Here is a 19,962-nt window from a genome sequence, read left to right as displayed (position 1 = left end):
CCCTTTGAATGTGGTGAATTCTCCTTCTGTGGTGGATTTCTTCAGAATTTCCTTCAGATTACGACCCCTGGTGTATGCAAACATAGGTGGTTGATCAAAGATGCCTCTGAAATCTGGTTCAAATTTTAACAGTGCCCAATGTTTACGAATAATGTTCTTGTAACAGTTACTCAAAATGCTATATTTGGAGACCACCACCATCCTGGTGTTAACTGGTTTCACGGTTGGTTGTAACAAATCTTCTCTTTTCATGTCTCCAACTTTGCTGACTGCCGTGTCTAAGATTTGTTGTGGGTAACCACGAATTTTGAATCTTTCCACCATGGTGGTTACTTCCTGTTTGCAAGTGTCTTCCGAAGATACTATTCTTTTCACTCGCATCAGTTGCGATAAGGGTAAATTCTGCTTTAGCCCGGGTCTGTGAAAACTCTGGTGATGTAAAAGTGAGTTCCTATCTGTAGGCTTCCGGAATATCGTGGTGTTCCAATTTCTATTGTTACATTGTATCTCCACATCCAAGAAATGTATACACGTTCTATCCATGTTCCAAGTGAATTGTATTCGCTGGTTGATGCCATTCCATGTGTTAAGAAATTCTGTTAATTCCAACTCTGTTCCCTTCCAGAGAATAAAAATGTCATCGATAAATCTCAAGAAGATTTTCCCATGCCTTAACCAGGTGTTCTGGTTGAGAATATGTGTTTCTTCAAACGCTTTCATCACAATGTTCGCATAGGACGGCGCGGCACAATTTCCCATGGCTGTCCCGTTCAGTTGGTGAAACCATTGGTTGAACACTGTGAAATAGCTGTGGAAGAGTGTAAAAATCATTAACTCCATGATCAAAATCTTCATGTCTGGATCCAAATCTGAATTTGCCAGTTCTTGTTCGATGGCTGTGATGCCCATGTCATGTGGTATTGAAGTGTAGAGTGAACAAACGTCCACTGTACACATGAGTAAATCTTCATCTTGGGATGTTTTTGTCACTTCTTCCAATTTCACAAGAAAATCTGTTGTGTCCCTTATGTGTGACCTAGTGTTCAATACAAATGGTTGCAAGTATCTGTCCAAAAATTTTCCAATGTGTTCGTGTATAGATCCCTTCGTGGACACTATCGGTCTAAACGGGGGTCTAGTTGGATGCTTGTGCATCTTGGGCAACATATACAACGTTGGTGGTTTAGGGTTCTCCGGTGTGAGGTAACGTCGTGTCCGATCGTTGATGGTTCCTTGGTCAAATGCTTTGTTGATGATGTCAAGTAATGTCATCAAGAATTCCTTGGTTGGGTCAGCGTTCAATGAAGCATAAGTGTTATGATCGCTCGTGTGAATCAATACTTCCTCTTGGTAAAACTTAGCGTCCATGATGACTAACGCACCACCTTTATCAGCTGTTTGGCATACTAGGTTGGGATTGTTCGCAATTTTACGTAGCGTGTTTTTTTCCATTTTTGTCAAATTTTCACGTTTTGCTTTGGTTTGGAAGGGCAATTTCAATAGATCATTTTTCACCATGCTCTCAAATACATCAATAATTTTGTGGCTGACAGGCGCCATGAATGTACTACGTGGTCGAAGCCCTCTTAACATATCATCATCAGTGTCTGCTACGGTAACTATATTTTCAAAATAATGTCGGAGTCTGATGTTTCTGACCAGTTTGAATGTGCTCACTTCAAGCTCTAACGTGTTAGTTTGTGTGGTTGGTACGAAAGTTTGTCCCTTCTGTAATACTCGTAATTCTTCCCGTGTCAGTTCTATGGAAGAAATATTTATCACCAAATTGTCAACGGTATTCATTTCCGACGGTAAGGTTTCTTGGCTTTTGGCAATTCTTTTACCACCTCTGCGGGTTTTTCCCCTCCTGGATCTGTAGTTTGATTTGAACCCTCCTCTAAAAAATGAACCGTGGATGTAGAGGTACCCGGCTGTTGTTCAGTAGATATCACTTCAGTTGCAGCCCTCGTTGTCTTAGTTGTTCTGTTGTCCCCATCTGAGGAGGAAGTCTCATTCTCCGAGTAGGGATTATACGCTCGGTTGGGGCGTCGGCGGGCGTACACTTCTGCCCAAGTGTACACCTCGCCGAGCTTATAATCGATGGTGTCCCTTTTATATTTACGTAGTTTCCGTTCTTGAGTTTCCCTTGTGTGCTTATCTAGTTGGGTGTTCACGTCTTCCAACAAGGTTGCCAATTCAACGGGGTCCATGGCTTCGTCCAGTTCCGCCCTGATGGTTTTGATATCTTTGGTCAATTCTTCAAGTGATTTAGATAGTTCCTCCACTATCAAAAGTATTAAATCTAACGAACATTTGTTGAGGATGGCAAACCATCTCTCAACAAATTTCGCGTTATTTTTGCACAAAAGAGGTTTTAAGGGAACCCGTAGGCCCCTGGGGATTCGCTGGGCGCGATGGTACCGCACCAACGTTGATGCATGTAGTTTCTGATTGCATTCCTTTTTCAATAAGTAGAGTAATTGTTTTAAGTTGCTTTCAGGACTGCGAGTGCTAGCAGCTGCTATGACCTCCTCCTGAATCATCTCATAGATTTTATCTGCATCCCCCGCCGAAAAGGCGAAGGTGTCAGCTTTTAAATCAGTCATGCTGGTTATGCTTTCGTAATTCATTTTTAACCAAATGGCGTGCTAAATCCTTGGACAGAAATCTACTGTTGCAGCACATTTCGCAGAACAAAAAACATTCTGTAGCTCAACTGAAATTTGTCATACTTGAACAAATCACCCCCACTTACAACAACAAAGAGACATTGCTAAAAAGAGAAAATTTCTGGATTCGCTACATGGCATCGATGCAGCCACACGGTCTGAATGATCGAATTGAGTTTTTTTGTTATCTGTAACTAGCTATGTTTATGCTTATACATTGTGTTTCTGCAGTTTATCCTATGTGACCATGTTTTCTTTCACTTTGATTTATTTTCCGTGTACACTTGGGAAGGACTCATCCAATATGGCCGCCGCGTTTTTTCGTTTGCACTGGTTTTCATTAGTCCGTTTTTACTTTTCACCCCAATGCATGAGCCGGTAAAAATTGCACCCAGTGAGCACACCGCCGGGGTTCCCGACACATTGACGGCTACGCGCGCTTTGAAACACATCACCGAGTAAGTACTCCCGCATGAGACCGCGTCAGTAGATGTAGTAACGAAGTTAACGTCCCCTGGTTAACACGCGCTGTTCTGTTTCAGAGACGGCGTCAAAGCTGGTTGAAACAGTCCGTGAGTACACGGCTCACGTCAATGCATGTTTAACGGCTTAGATCTCTGTTAAGTTCACGGTCCGGTGACCGGGGTATAAGGTGGCTTTTACTCTGACTTTTTTATGTTTATGGGCTGGATGGATCTTTATCTAAACGCTATCCTTTTTTCTGACTACAGATCACACTTTTTAACAAACAACACACGCATGAGTGTTGGCTTTCACCTGAACATTCGGGCACCTTTTTTGATTTTTTAAACACCGGTCACAAACACAGTGATATGCGATAATGTGTGCACCTGAATGGTTTGAGCACACACAGTGACATGTTGATTTGTTCCTTTTTTGTAGAGTTGTCCCCTGAGGAAGGGCTTACACATTAGCCCGAAATGCATTGGGGAAGGAATTATATCTGATGATGCTAATGCTGGATGTACAATCAGTAACCTATATGTTATGGAAACTTTGATGAACAATTAAATATTTTTTGGAACCCCAAGATGAGAAGTAACGTTGATGATTAAACAGATAGACTTTTCAGTCTGAACCACAGAGCGGTGCAACGGGGTGTCTCCTTCCATTGGGAGGAGCTTTGTATTAGTCTTCAGTTTCGCTGGATGGCACAGACAGCGCTTAACCCTGCTCGCACGCTATAAAGCATACTATTGACTATAATCACTGAATTACCGCTGTGCAAGTCCTGCACCTTTTAGTTGGATTCTACTCTTTTCTGTCCAAGGATTTAGCACGCCATTTGGTTAAAAATGAATTACGAAAGCATAACCAGCATGACTGATTTAAAAGCTGACACCTTCGCCTTTTCGGCGGGGGATGCAGATAAAATCTATGAGATGATTCAGGAGGAGGTCATAGCAGCTGCTAGCACTCGCAGTCCTGAAAGCAACTTAAAACAATTACTCTACTTATTGAAAAAGGAATGCAATCAGAAACTACATGCATCAACGTTGGTGCGGTACCATCGCGCCCAGCGAATCCCCAGGGGCCTACGGGTTCCCTTAAAACCTCTTTTGTGCAAAAATAACGCGAAATTTGTTGAGAGATGGTTTGCCATCCTCAACAAATGTTCGTTAGATTTAATACTTTTGATAGTGGAGGAACTATCTAAATCACTTGAAGAATTGACCAAAGATATCAAAACCATCAGGGCGGAACTGGACGAAGCCATGGACCCCGTTGAATTGGCAACCTTGTTGGAAGACGTGAACACCCAACTAGATAAGCACACAAGGGAAACTCAAGAACGGAAACTACGTAAATATAAAAGGGACACCATCGATTATAAGCTCGGCGAGGTGTACACTTGGGCAGAAGTGTACGCCCGCCGACGCCCCAACCGAGCGTATAATCCCTACTCGGAGAATGAGACTTCCTCCTCAGATGGGGACAACAGAACAACTAAGACAACGAGGGCTGCAACTGAAGTGATATCTACTGAACAACAGCCGGGTACCTCTACATCCACGGTTCATTTTTTAGAGGAGGGTTCAAATCAAACTACAGATCCAGGAGGGGAAAAACCCGCAGAGGTGGTAAAAGAATTGCCAAAAGCCAAGAAACCTTACCGTCGGAAATGAATACCGTTGACAATTTGGTGATAAATATTTCTTCCATAGAACTGACACGGGAAGAATTACGAGTATTACAGAAGGGACAAACTTTCGTACCAACCACACAAACTAACACGTTAGAGCTTGAAGTGAGCACATTCAAACTGGTCAGAAACATCAGACTCCGACATTATTTTGAAAATATAGTTACCGTAGCAGACACTGATGATGATATGTTAAGAGGGCTTCGACCACGTAGTACATTCATGGCGCCTGTCAGCCACAAAATTATTGATGTATTTGAGAGCATGGTGAAAAATGATCTATTGAAATTGCCCTTCCAAACCAAAGCAAAACGTGAAAATTTGACAAAAATGGAAAAAAACACGCTACGTAAAATTGCGAACAATCCCAACCTAGTATGCCAAACAGCTGATAAAGGTGGTGCGTTAGTCATCATGGACGCTAAGTTTTACCAAGAGGAAGTATTGATTCACACGAGCGATCATAACACTTATGCTTCATTGAACGCTGACCCAACCAAGGAATTCTTGATGACATTACTTGACATCATCAACAAAGCATTTGACCAAGGAACCATCAACGATCGGACACGACGTTACCTCACACCGGAGAACCCTAAACCACCAACGTTGTATATGTTGCCCAAGATGCACAAGCATCCAACTAGACCCCCGTTTAGACCGATAGTGTCCACGAAGGGATCTATACACGAACACATTGGAAAATTTTTGGACAGATACTTGCAACCATTTGTATTGAACACTAGGTCACACATAAGGGACACAACAGATTTTCTTGTGAAATTGGAAGAAGTGACAAAAACATCCCAAGATGAAGATTTACTCATGTGTACAGTGGACGTTTGTTCACTCTACACTTCAATACCACATGACATGGGCATCACAGCCATCGAACAAGAACTGGCAAATTCAGATTTGGATCCAGACATGAAGATTTTGATCATGGAGTTAATGATTTTTACACTCTTCCACAGCTATTTCACAGTGTTCAACCAATGGTTTCACCAACTGAACGGGACAGCCATGGGAAATTGTGCCGCGCCGTCCTATGCGAACATTGTGATGAAAGCGTTTGAAGAAACACATATTCTCAACCAGAACACCTGGTTAAGGCATGGGAAAATCTTCTTGAGATTTATCGATGACATTTTTATTCTCTGGAAGGGAACAGAGTTGGAATTAACAGAATTTCTTAACACATGGAATGGCATCAACCAGCGAATACAATTCACTTGGAACATGGATAGAACGTGTATACATTTCTTGGATGTGGAGATACAATGTAACAATAGAAATTGGAACACCACGATATTCCGGAAGCCTACAGATAGGAACTCACTTTTACATCACCAGAGTTTTCACAGACCCGGGCTAAAGCAGAATTTACCCTTATCGCAACTGATGCGAGTGAAAAGAATAGTATCTTCGGAAGACACTTGCAAACAGGAAGTAACCACCATGGTGGAAAGATTCAAAATTCGTGGTTACCCACAACAAATCTTAGACACGGCAGTCAGCAAAGTTGGAGACATGAAAAGAGAAGATTTGTTACAACCAACCGTGAAACCAGTTAACACCAGGATGGTGGTGGTCTCCAAATATAGCATTTTGAGTAACTGTTACAAGAACATTATTCGTAAACATTGGGCACTGTTAAAATTTGAACCAGATTTCAGAGGCATCTTTGATCAACCACCTATGTTTGCATACACCAGGGGTCGTAATCTGAAGGAAATTCTGAAGAAATCCACCACAGAAGGAGAATTCACCACATTCAAAGGGTTACGTCCTTGTTACAATTGCAGCAATTGCAACAATTGCATTCTTGGGAACACAATCAGTCACCCCATGAAGGGTCATCCCGTGAAATTAAAAGTGAATGCAACCTGCAACTCAGCCAATCTAATTTACATGCTTAAGTGCCCATGTGGCAAGTGTTACATTGGACATACGGAGAGGAAAATCAGGACCCGTTTACTTGAGCATAAGAGCAATATAAGAACAGGAAACTTGAAATCTACTGTTGCAGCACATTTCGCAGAACAAAAACATTCTGTAGCTCAACTGAAATTTGTCATACTTGAACAAATCACCCCCACTTACAACAACAAAGAGACATTGCTAAAAAGAGAAAATTTCTGGATTCGCTACATGGCATCGATGCAGCCACACGGTCTGAATGATCGAATTGAGTTTTTTTGTTATCTGTAACTAGCTATGTTTATGCTTATACATTGTGTTTCTGCAGTTTATCCTATGTGACCATGTTTTCTTTCACTTTGATTTATTTTCCGTGTACACTTGGGAAGGACTCATCCAATATGGCCGCCGCGTTTTTTCGTTTGCACTGGTTTTCATTAGTCCGTTTTTACTTTTCACCCCAATGCATGAGCCGGTAAAAATTGCACCCAGTGAGCACACCGCCGGGGTTCCCGACACATTGACGGCTACGCGCGCTTTGAAACACATCACCGAGTAAGTACTCCCGCATGAGACCGCGTCAGTAGATGTAGTAACGAAGTTAACGTCCCCTGGTTAACACGCGCTGTTCTGTTTCAGAGACGGCGTCAAAGCTGGTTGAAACAGTCCGTGAGTACACGGCTCACGTCAATGCATGTTTAACGGCTTAGATCTCTGTTAAGTTCACGGTCCGGTGACCGGGGTATAAGGTGGCTTTTACTCTGACTTTTTTATGTTTATGGGCTGGATGGATCTTTATCTAAACGCTATCCTTTTTTCTGACTACAGATCACACTTTTTAACAAACAACACACGCATGAGTGTTGGCTTTCACCTGAACATTCGGGCACCTTTTTTGATTTTTTAAACACCGGTCACAAACACAGTGATATGCGATAATGTGTGCACCTGAATGGTTTGAGCACACACAGTGACATGTTGATTTGTTCCTTTTTTGTAGAGTTGTCCCCTGAGGAAGGGCTTACACATTAGCCCGAAATGCATTGGGGAAGGAATTATATCTGATGATGCTAATGCTGGATGTACAATCAGTAACCTATATGTTATGGAAACTTTGATGAACAATTAAATATTTTTTGGAACCCCAAGATGAGAAGTAACGTTGATGATTAAACAGATAGACTTTTCAGTCTGAACCACAGAGCGGTGCAACGGGGTGTCTCCTTCCATTGGGAGGAGCTTTGTATTACTGCATATGTGCCACATTCATTCATTGTCAGTTACAGAAGAAAAGTACTCTGTTATTGAAACAGAAACATTAGGTGGTGTATTGGCCTTGGAAAACTGTGAGATGTGATCACAAGCCTCTTTGTGAAATGTTCACCTTGAAAGGCACTGTTAATGCCTCGGTGAGGACTGCTAGGTTATCAATACGTTTGCTCGATTTGGTGTACAAAGTTGTATACATACCTGGAAATAAAAACAAAGTTGCAGATTTTTCTTGTTAGAGTGCATAAATAAGAAGTGGAACGAAATCTAGTTGGCATTTGTGCATGACAGTGGCTTCCCTCCATTAGCAAGGAAGAATGGTTGCACGATTATGAGAACAGTGGTGTTTTACTAATTGTTATTAAATATCTGAGTAATGATTGGTCTTCCAAATGTAAGTTGACCAACCTAGAAAGACCAATTTGGGAAGTAGGGCAAGAGTTGTGTTAGAAAAATGGCCTAGTATTGAAGGGGATTGAGTAGTACCACCAGAAAAAATTAGGAGTCTCATTGTAAATTTGGAACAAAAGGGTCACTTTTAAATTCTAAGAACCAAACAATTGGTCTAAAAGTTATATTGTAAGCCTGGCATAGATGTGGTTATGGAAATATGTGGAAGAGAGTGTCATTTGTGTTTTCCGGATGACAAGTCTCTGAAAACACTCAAGCCTCCCATGTGGGAAGTTACTGTTTCAAATGGTCCTGGGGAGTGTGTTGCCATGGAGTATCAATCATTGGGTATCAATAGAAGTATCAATCAGCAGGCTATTTTAACTTTGATTGATACTTCTTTGCTGTGCCCTGTCCTTAAAGTGTAGATAAGGCCGATAAGCTGTCCGGTTTGAACTTTGGACCAAATAGTTTTAGTTGAGGGTTGTCCAGCAGGTATTATAAGTTATAATGGGGTTCAGTTGTTATCCAATAAAGTGATGGGTTCTTTTTAAAGGTTACAGGTGCAACACAGGACTACTTCCTAATACAATCATAGTGGTAGAGGAATTATTGAGAGATTTAAATGTATTATCAAGGAGGTTATTCACCTTGCTTCTCAAGGCAGAGTGGATTGGGAGTTTCAAATTAGGAAAACAGTCTAAACATACCAAGTATCTATTAACAATCCAACATGTTTATCTCCTTTTGAATCATGAGAGGTAAAATGCTGAGGACTAAATGCATAGCTAGGTAGTTTGTGGTATCAAGCTTGTCAGGTTACACAATTATGTCCTGGAATGTCAAGGTTATGAGGGTTCTCTGAAGGGTAGTTGAGCCAGACAGACCAAGGCTGACCATCTAACTACATCTGCTCCTGGTGGGGTCATTTATGTATCGATTCAAGTTACAATAAACCCTCTCACAATCTAATGGCGTTATCTGTGTATTTCTATATGCCAACTTGCGTCACAACAATGGTGACGAGATTTAAAGGACCCATCAATGTGTAAAGCTGTTCTGTTCAACATGGACTTTGAGAGTAGCAGAAAATAACCTACTGTTCATTACTTAAAAAAGTGGTGCTGCATTTGTAATTATGATCCCACCAGTGCTTTTCCAACTGGCAGCCCATTGATAATTAAGCAGCCCTGCTTTTGGTATTAACATTTCCATTATGGGCTGTTGTTGACAGGAGGTTAGAATACGTTCACTCCAGTACTCTAGAATATTATGTTACTGCTAAGATTTTGAATAGGAACCTATTCCTGCTAGAGACTTCCAGTGAGTAAGGTGCACAAGAGCACAGTGTTGTTTGAGGTCACATCGAAGTTATCTTCATGCTCAGTGGGAAGCGGCTTCAATTGGGCCTTGGCAGTAAGTTCGGCTCTGCTGGCAGAGTTTGTGGAGTTTTGGCACTCCGCGCTCCGTTCGGAGCACGGAGTTTGCCAAAAACTCTGCAATCGTTGGTAGAGTGGAGCTTACCAGCACAGCACATCTTGAGAGACACCAACAACTCATCAGGAAATGAAGCAGAGGCCATTTGACCCCTAGGAGCATTAAAGAAGAGCATTTTTAAGTATGATATGGCCTCACAGCTTTTATCAATGGACCACAAATCTTACCTTCTTCTCCAGCCTCTTACCAAACTCCTAACTCAGATGAGGGCTCATACAGCCTATGATAGTCCGCCTCTTCCTGCAGCCTTACTTCTGCTGTAGTCTGTTCTTTTGAGGCTTGAGGTTTGCAGTTTAAGATGTCTGCTCGTCTCGCATTTCCTCTGCTGCTTTGTCTGTCCATCCACGTCCTTTTGCTGTCCTTGCCTCCGGGACTCAGTACCGCAAACAGAAGGACATCCAAGACTATAATAATGCAGACATGGCGCTGATGCTTGAGGAGTGGGAGGTGAGTGAGGAAGAAGATACTCTAGGATGCGGCATATACATCGCTCCTCAAAGTTTGACCAAAATTCTGAATCAAGAAATAGGCAATTCTGCCATGCCCTACATATAAGATTCAGCCTTTCATTTTTCATTATATACAGAGGCAGGTTCTTCAGCAGCAGATAAGTGCTAAAACAAGACGCTGTTAGAAGACGTAGGAAAAATATTTGACTGTTTGACTTTAATTAGCCGGGCTTTTTTTTGCTGGCAGGAGCCATTAGCAGAAATACAGGGCCAGGATTAGCTACCAACCTCCTCCATTTAAGTTTTTCATATGGGTGTAACCATATTAGCGCTTGAATTAGCGAAAATATGTACTTTCACTGCATGAATGATCGCGACTCGGAAAGTGCTTGATTTTTTATATTTTGTTTCAGTGTCATATGTGATGTATGCGTTGTTGATTTGCATCATTCCATTTAGAACTCCTTTCTTTTCATTTCACTTGCACTTTGAGTCAATGAAAGTGCCAAAAACGATTGACGCATTGGAGAGGAGAGGTCTTTCCAGTGCCCCAAAACAGATCCCTGCACAGAAAAAAAAAGAAACAGAACAAAGAATGATCCAGTGAAAAACTGTGTCTTGATTGTCATGCTTTGTTATGTTCATTTACTGGGATACTATGGTAACTGCTTGTTTAAGAAGTGTGCACTCTCCACAGGGGCTGTGGTTGCAGTTGGGGGTGGCCGTGCAATACTCCGCCTCCATGCGAAACTCTGTGGAATTTTCCAGTAACTCCGTTGAATTCGGCAGAGTGAAACTCTGTGAGCTCCACCCAAGCCTAACTCAGAAACTCTGCTGTGTGCCAGTACACAGTGTAGAGTGTTCCAGGAGAGGTTTTTTTTTTTTAAACTGTTTTTATTGATTTAAACATCAGGGCCTGGCATTTACACACATTATGGATTCGTAATTGGCCGCAATCATAACAAAACGTCATGACAATACCGTACAGTTCACAATCAATAGAGATGGATTATTACAGACACCTCTCCTCCCAGACACCCCATCTTGTGCTTCCAGCTATGGCGATGTTACCTGCCCCTCAAATGGCGGTGGTTCACAAATATAGCCTCTGTATTTGTTCCATGCACCCCATACTTTTTCCCACTTGTGAGGGCAACCACGATGTATAAAAACCGACTTTTCGGCCACCATTGCATCATCCATCTCTTTGCGCCAGTGTCGGAGCGTGGGCGCTACATCAGATCCCCACAGTCTAGCAATATTACGTTTGGCAATCATCATTCCCAACATCACCCAGTCTTGGCTCTGGTGAGTGAGGTAATTTGCCTCCCACACATTCAAAAGGCAACGCCTCGGTTCTGGCACTAGCGAAACATCCACTGCCTGGGAGATCGTGCGCATTACCTTGACCCAGTATCCTGCAATGTTGGGGCAGTCCCAGATTGTCCCAGATTGTGTGAAAGAAGGTACCCCTCTCCCCGCAATTCCTGAGACAGTATGGGTGTTGTGCTTTCTTAATGGCATGAAGCGTCGTTCTGGTGTAGTATGTGCGGTGGAGTATTTTCCATTGGATCAGTCTGAGTCTCGACGATATTGCTGTTTCACGTGGTGATGACAGGGCCTCTTGCCATTCCAATTCTTCAAAGTCTCCCACCTCCCGGGACCATGTGTGCTGCAATCTAGACGTCGGGTCAGGCAAGTTGTTAACTAATTTGCTCTGTCAGGAGTCTGTCCTCTAGTGGGGTGGCCTCAGGTAACAATGTGCCAGGCGCTATAACTGCCTGTAATGCGTGCCGGATTTGGAGATACCTGAATTTTTCTGTGTGCTGCATTCTGTACTGGGTTTCTAATTGTGTGAATTCGGCCATCGCCCCCTTTTCCACAGGTCACCTACCACGGAGATCCCAATATTGTCCCAGGCTTGAAACCCTTTACTGTTCCGGAGTCGTCCCAGCTTTTGCGAGTCCCAGAGGGGCGTCATTTGTGTGATTGTTCGTGCACATTTTAAGCGGGCCTTTGCTTGGTACCATATGTGACTTGTATGTGCCGTCGTGCCGGATAACCCTGACGGTCTACGTGTGCTGTACAGGGCCGACATCAGTCCGCCCTCTTCTAGTTCCTGCCTGTCCGATCGATACGCCGGCTCGTCCTGTGGGGTATGTAGGCAGAAGTTGATTATTTTAAGGTGTGCCGCCCAGTAATACAGTTGCACGTTTGGAAGCGCTATCCCTCCATCGTACCAACTGCGAACTAGTTTGTCCCGTGCGATCCGCGCCGGTCTATTCCCCCAGAGTAAACCCGACACTTCAGCCGCAATAGTGTTGAAGTAGGCCTGAGACACTGGAAACTGCGTATTTTCTAGGATATATAAAAAACGCGGAAGAGACAGCATTTTGTAGAGCGCCGCTTTACCCAACATTGTGACGGAAAGACCGTTCCAAACTGCGACACCCCGTCTGAACCTTTACAGTGGGAGCTTCAGGTTTTTAACATAGAACTCGTTAGGATCTGCAGTTACATAGATGCCCAGGTACTTAAAGGCTTCGGTAGTGACTCGAAGCGGGCAGTTTGTCGGTAATAGCGGTGGTGGGCCAGTCAGTACAAACATTACGGACTTGGACCAATTTATGGTGTATCCAGACACCCAGCCGAACTTTTCACAGATATTCAGAAGCATAAGGATGGATTTTCTCGGGGAGGTGAAATACAAAAGTATGTCGTTGGCATATAATGATATGCATTCCTCCCAGTTGTCAGTCCAGTGGAGTCCGCGGATTGAGGGCTCCCATCTAATTCACGCCGCTAAGGGTTCCAAAGCTAACACGAATAATAAGGGGGATAGTGGGCATCCCTGCCTCGTTCCGCGGGATAGAGGGAAGTCTCGCGATATATGTCCATTGGCCACAACATGCGCGATCAGTTTAGAATAGAGTAGGCGGACCCAGGCGCAGAATTTTCGGCCAAAGCCCAAGTGTTGCAACACTGAAAATAAATATGGCCATTCAAGCATATCAAACGCCATACGTGCGTCGAGCGACAGGAGAGGTTTTTTAAATCAAAAGGAAATCTGCTTCTGCTGTGTGATAAGAAGATCCATACGAAGTCGATCACAGTGCTACATACCATTTCAGAACACTATTTGTTAAGACCTAAGAGAAATAGTTAAAGAGAGTTTATTTTAGCAGTGATTAATGTGTGCTGCAGCTGTGTCACACTTCTGACAGTAAATTATCTCATGGCCATTGCACTAGGAGAGCACCTTTGTTGTGGGCAGTTGCAGGTACGTCATATTAGATATACCAAAGTTTGAGTTGACTCTGCAAGACGCCCTGCCTATTCAAAGCACGTGCTTAGTCTGTCGTCAGTGCGTGGTCTCTTCAGGGCACGAGTCGGGGTACACGGCGCCCACCTACTATTTTCACTCGGCAGATGCCGTCCACCCTGCTAAGAAGTTGGGCCCCACAGAAATATGTTGAACTTGTCCCAGTGTAATTTTGAGACACCGAGACACGTTTAGCAGCTCCTGCACATTGTCTGCTTTCCATTGCCAGCAGCAACGTGGAGGCAGCGAGGGAGCCTTTTTTTACTTTCAGCTGGGCCGAAGTTTAGGGGCCATCAGGTCTCCTTTTGATCGAGTATGGGACTGGAGGTTCCTGGAACCTCAAAAATGCAACAGAGCGGAAACAAAAGCACACAGCTTGTCATCTCTTTACAGGTACTTAAGAGATGCATGCTTTTTGCTTTGTTGTATATAAGTGAATGCACTCTAAGAATGTCAGATGGGTTGGTCTGTCCCTCCCAGGATTTACACAAATAACAATTTAAATAGCACTATTTTATTTATTTTATAGCCCTACTCATCCAACGCAGAGTGTTTTAGAGCTTTACATAACATACACATTATCCATTCCAAATAAATCATGTAAGAGTGTAAATCAAGGTACACATTGTGTTACATGAGACAATCAATGGTTGCAAGGTGTAGGAGTCAAATACCCTTCATAGCTCACTGTGGTCTACTAGAAGGATTGCAATTGATTAACTGCAAGTAACAAAAGGATCTCTATGTTCAAAGAAGTAATCCACTTATCTATCTACATAAAATAAAAATCTGTGATCTGCATGTTACCTGATGTGCTTTGCAGGAGACAACTTTTTTTAAAAGCATATTTTATTGCATTTTCAGTTGGCATATGTTATAACATACACATATCAGAAAATCGCTTCTAGTGAGGTCACTTTCTGTGATGCCACGTGGAATGTCACGCGTTGTGACTTCATGTACTTTGATGGCACGCGTCTTGATGTCACTTGCATACTGCCTAACATGGTCAGTCCCCCCACTTTTGTTTTTTAGGACATTTGCCCTGTGTTCCTTCTTTCTTCGCCGAGTGCTGGCTATCCCATTGTCTCTCTGACGAGATGCAAGAAGGAAGTGTTCTCAAGGTCATCACATCTTCCTCAAGTCGTATTCATCATCTACGGAGGTATTGTGTGTTGTGGTTACGGTAGCTCGTGCAGCCAGTTTGGCACAAATGTTTTTAAAAGAAAACAATTCTGCGATTTTGTGTTCACTTTCACTCAGTGGGAACCGGCATCATCAGTTGCTGTACATCGATTTCCTCCAACTGATCGTGTCTGACTTCTACCAAGCTGGTATATAGAATTTACAGGAACACCCACTATATTTATCAGGAGGAGTTGAGCACCACTGACTTCTCTGTGCTCCCAATGAAAGATTTTCCTGGGGCTGGTTTAATGGCGAGTCGATCCAATTATATTGGATACTCGCCATTGTTAATAAGAAGCTGCCTGCAGACACTTTTTGTATCTCTGTTTTATTAATGATCTGAATATGTTAAATGATTTAAAATGATGTCTGTTAATATTCCTTCATTGTACTTTTGAACAGTATGGGGCTCATTAGGATGGAGGATTTTCCGCATCCTCTGGGCCGGCGGAAGCCACCGCCGGCCCGGAGGATGCGGAAAATCCTCTGCGGACCCACCAAAGACCCACCGCCACATTAGGATGGCTGGTGGGTCCTGGTTTCAGTCCGCCGCTTATCCGCCGCGGTTAACTTACAACCGCGGCGGAAAAGCTGTAACATGGCTGGCGGTGTCTATCAGACACCGCCAGCCATATTAGGATAGTGTAAAAGAGATGCTTTTCCACGGCGGCTTTTCCGCTGTGGAAAAGCATACGGACTTTGACTTCGGGGGCCCGTTGCGGGCCCCCTGGGTGAAGGGGGATGGGGGTGCACATGGGGGGTACCCATGGTACCCCCCTGCATTTGTATGCAGAAATCGGCAGGCACCACGCGGTGCCTGCCGCTTTCTGCATACAAATGCAATGTATGCATTTTTAACATTGCGGCGGGTGCAGCTTGAAGCTGCACCCGCCGCAATGTTAAAGATAGAGGATGTGACCGCCACCCTGGCGGTCACATCCTAATCTTCACGGAGGGAACACCGCTGCCAATGCGGACGTTTCCTCCTACTCTGGGGTAGCGGACGGACTCAAGTCGTCCGCGATCCTAATGAGCCCCTTAATGTTCAATGTTTTCTTTCAGATGTGCTGATGTGTGCGAGGCGTTTCTGCAGAGGTTCAACATGTTTTCCCTCAGCCCTATACATATCTGATGATGATATTTTGAAGTTAATTGTCATGTAATCATTTTCAAAAACATTTGTGCATGTGTACAATTTAATGTCAGAGTGGTTTTATAACTTATGTTACATCATCTAAAGTTTTGTAATTCGCAGTTTAAAAAAATTGTAACATTATAAAGCAGTCACACACACACTGGCATTTGCTATACAGATGACCTATTATTGCATTTCATAATATATGCGGCTTCTTGATGTTTATAGTTTGTCATTCCACAGTGCAGTTGGTGTAGGATTTATGAGGCAAATTTGTGTATATTCTCAATGTACTGCAGGAGTGTGCACAAGGCACCTACATTTCTCTTTACTTTTATTCAGTTGAATTTGTGCACACACACACAGTCATCCACTGTAAGGGAATGTTGTGATTTAGCAATGGGGTTCCCTACCGTGGTGGGAGAATCACATGGAACAGGGTTCAGCACAACCCAAGCACCTCCATGCCACTAAGGGGATTTACTTGAAATAAAGAAAAAAGATTAAAATACTCATTAAAAATAACATAAAAAATAATATCAGGAAGGGTAATTTGTGTGGTACAATGGGTCAAAGGTAAGAAACCAGGTAGAGTTCTAATCGGAGAAATAAGTTCTATGAATCCAAGAAAATTGGGGACTTTTTTTATACGATTGAGTGCTGGTGAGGTGTGGCATCCTAACTGCATTGTCATGATTTTGAACATGACTGGTAGGTAATTTTCAGAATTATTGTTATAAAAGTTGTAAATGCAGTGCTGATTGCTTGGACAATTTGTAGTGGTCTTTGCCATAAGTATTGATCTTTGGCTCAAACACCTCACAATGGGGCTTCAACTGGTGGCTGACTGAACTCCATTTAGAATCATAAACAGCATACTGGACATGACCTCATACCCTGAGGAAATGAGAAAGATCTTCAAATGGCTCCCAAACAACACAGAGAAAACTGTCACTCACACTGTAGTCACCAGCAAGATGAACTATGGAAACACCTTCTATGCTGTGATAACCAAGCAACTCACCAGAAGACTACAGACCATCCAGAAGTTGTCAGCCAGACTCATCCTTAACCTCCCGCACATAATTCACTTCACACCACACCTCAGGGAGCTTCACTGGCTCCCATTACACAAACATACTCATTTCAGACTTCTCACACATACTTTCAAGGTGCTACACAACTAAGATCCCACCTATATGAACAGTCGCATCTCGTTCCACTAACCACACAGACATCACCGGTACACAGGACTCCCACATGAACATATCCCACACATACACAGAACCATATCAGGAGGAAGGACTTTCTCTTTTATTGCTCCTAAAGCATTGAACGATCTCTCACTCCACATTAGGCATCCTCCTTTCTTCCTGAATTCTGCAAGAAGATGAAGACCTGGCTTTTCAATTAACTAACCTACCCTAGGCAGGGAGAGGCACACATATCTGCTAAGTGTCAGGATACCCTTGCACGTGATAGTATGCTTTAAAAATGCACATAACATAATAATTTGCAACCTTGAGGAACTGATGTCCTGATGAGTAAGGATAATTCGCCATACAGTGACCCTGAAGTGATATTAACACCTGATGATGTGCAGCATGCACATTTGCGGCACAAGAAGCTCCTGATGGACCAGTTGAGTCATGAGAATGTCATGAGCTAGACGTTAGCATGAATTACAATGCCTGTAAGCCAGATGGTACACCTGGAAATAGTGGGAAAGTCCTGTGTCCTTGTAGTATTGAAGGAATAATGAAATCCAGACGAAATAAGGAAAACTTTGGTTTGGCTTATTCTTTACACAGGACCCAAGGCCTCCAGCCACAGCAGCAGAGTAATCAATGGACCAAAGGTTTAAGAACACTAAACAATCTACATTCTATACATGGAATAACTACTTAAAGAAATACACTCACAAATTGTAATACATACCACACATTAGACACCCACCTTTTTTTTAATAAAAAGAAAATAAATTAATAATACACGTAATCTCTGAAGTGAACAAGAGCTGATCTAACTCTAGAACTACATCAAATCAAATTATCTCTGTCACCTCCAGAAGTAGCATTAGAGCCTGCAACACGATTTATGGTGATTGAATTATCACCTCTGTCCAAGTCAGTACAAGAAGCATTTACCTCACCAATTTGCAAACTTTCATTGCAAACTGAATGAGTCAAAGCATCAAGATTGAATTAATCACTTCTTTCCTTCACCCTCGAAGAACTAACTTTTTGTAAAATTATTTTAGCTTGTTCTCCGGTCACTTTAACTAAAGCATTTCTATTCCACCATCCTTTATTCTGTAGTAAAACAGCCATTCTAGTTATTTTCAAAACTTTCACTGGTTCAGAAAACTTTGATTGACCTTTACTGATTCTAATAGGTTTTTTGATTAAAACCCAATCACCAACATTCCAAACACCTTCTTTGACATACATTCTTTTATCATAATTACGTTTGTACATATCTTGTTCTTCTTTGACATGTTCCCGTACACTTTGTAAGTCAATATTGTGAGATAGCTCAACCTTATCCAACAGCCATGTTGGACTAAGATCAGAAATAGGTTTTCTCCCTCGTAACAGCACATAAAGAGCAACATTAGTAGTACTTTGTGGAGTAATGTTATAATTACACACTTTAAAATGTAAGTATTCAGCTACATCTAAGTTATTGGCAACAGCTGTCTGTACACCCTCTTTTATTAAAGGATTAGCCCTTTCTACTAGACCATTGGAAGTTGGGCTATACAATGGTGCAAGAATATGTTTAACGTCATGTTTCTCCAAAAATGTAGTGAACTCTTCAGAAACAAAATGAGACCCATTGTCCGTAACAATCTCCTTCACTCTACTTTCAATACAAAACTAATGCTTCAAGAATGAAACCACAGAAGCTGAATCCGCACTTTTGACAAAAGAAAAGTACAACCACTTAGAAAAATAGTTGATGGCAAATAGAAAAAATATTTTGTCCCCTTTAAAAACATTGAACGGACCCGTGAAGTCAAGGCCTACTTTTTCCCATGCATTTGTGGGCCAACTAACAAGACACAAAGGAACTGTGGATGTTTTCCAGTGTTTGTCAGAACATAAACACTCGGCACATGTTTCTACAAATCTTTTAACTTGGCCATCTATACCAGGCCACCAATACATTTGTTTATTTTTCGTTATCGTTGCGTAATACCCAGATGTCCATCATGAGCCAAAGAAATTATTTTAGTTCTAAGACTCATAGGAGGAACAAACAATTCTTGCCTAACTAAAATATCATTAACTAAAGATAATTCTGAAGCAACTTTGGAAAAAAATCTTACGTCTGTAGACATACTCCTGTTACAGGGCCAACCTTCAATGTGAAACCTCTTTACCTAAAACATACAATCATCTTTCTCACAACTTTCAAACTATTCCCTTTCAGAGATTTTAAATTGTTCATTTATATCATTAATTGTAAAAACATATTCCAAATCAGTTTTCTCATTAGAGTTAACACAGTTATCTTCTACAGGTAACCGTGATAAACAATCTGCTCTGATATTTTTGCCTCCTGGTATGTATTTTATGTCAAAATTGAATTCTTGTAGTCTTGCCAATAACCTAATGAGTCTAGAAGAAGCCTTATTTGAACAACTAGCCCATAAGACAAATATCAAGGGCTTATGATCAGTATGCAATTGAAATTTGGTTCCCCAAATGTACATTTTGAATTTCTCAGAAGCCCATGAACAAGCAAGTGCTTCACGCTTGATGGTACTATAATTCTTTTCTGCATCATTAAGGGTGCGTGACGCAAATGCAACAGTGCACTCCTTATCATTCACTATTTGACTTAATACTGCGCTAAGACCTTTAGCACTTGCATCCACTGTAATAATACATTTCTCACCATGAGTAAACGGCTTGATAGCTGAAGCAGTTATAATTAACTTTTTGACTAAAATA

The sequence above is a fragment of the Lissotriton helveticus genome, chromosome 7, assembly GCF_964261635.1.
Source record: "Lissotriton helveticus chromosome 7, aLisHel1.1, whole genome shotgun sequence".
Lineage (NCBI taxonomy): Eukaryota > Metazoa > Chordata > Amphibia > Caudata > Salamandridae > Lissotriton > Lissotriton helveticus.
Note: the sequence above shows the minus strand (reverse complement) of the source record.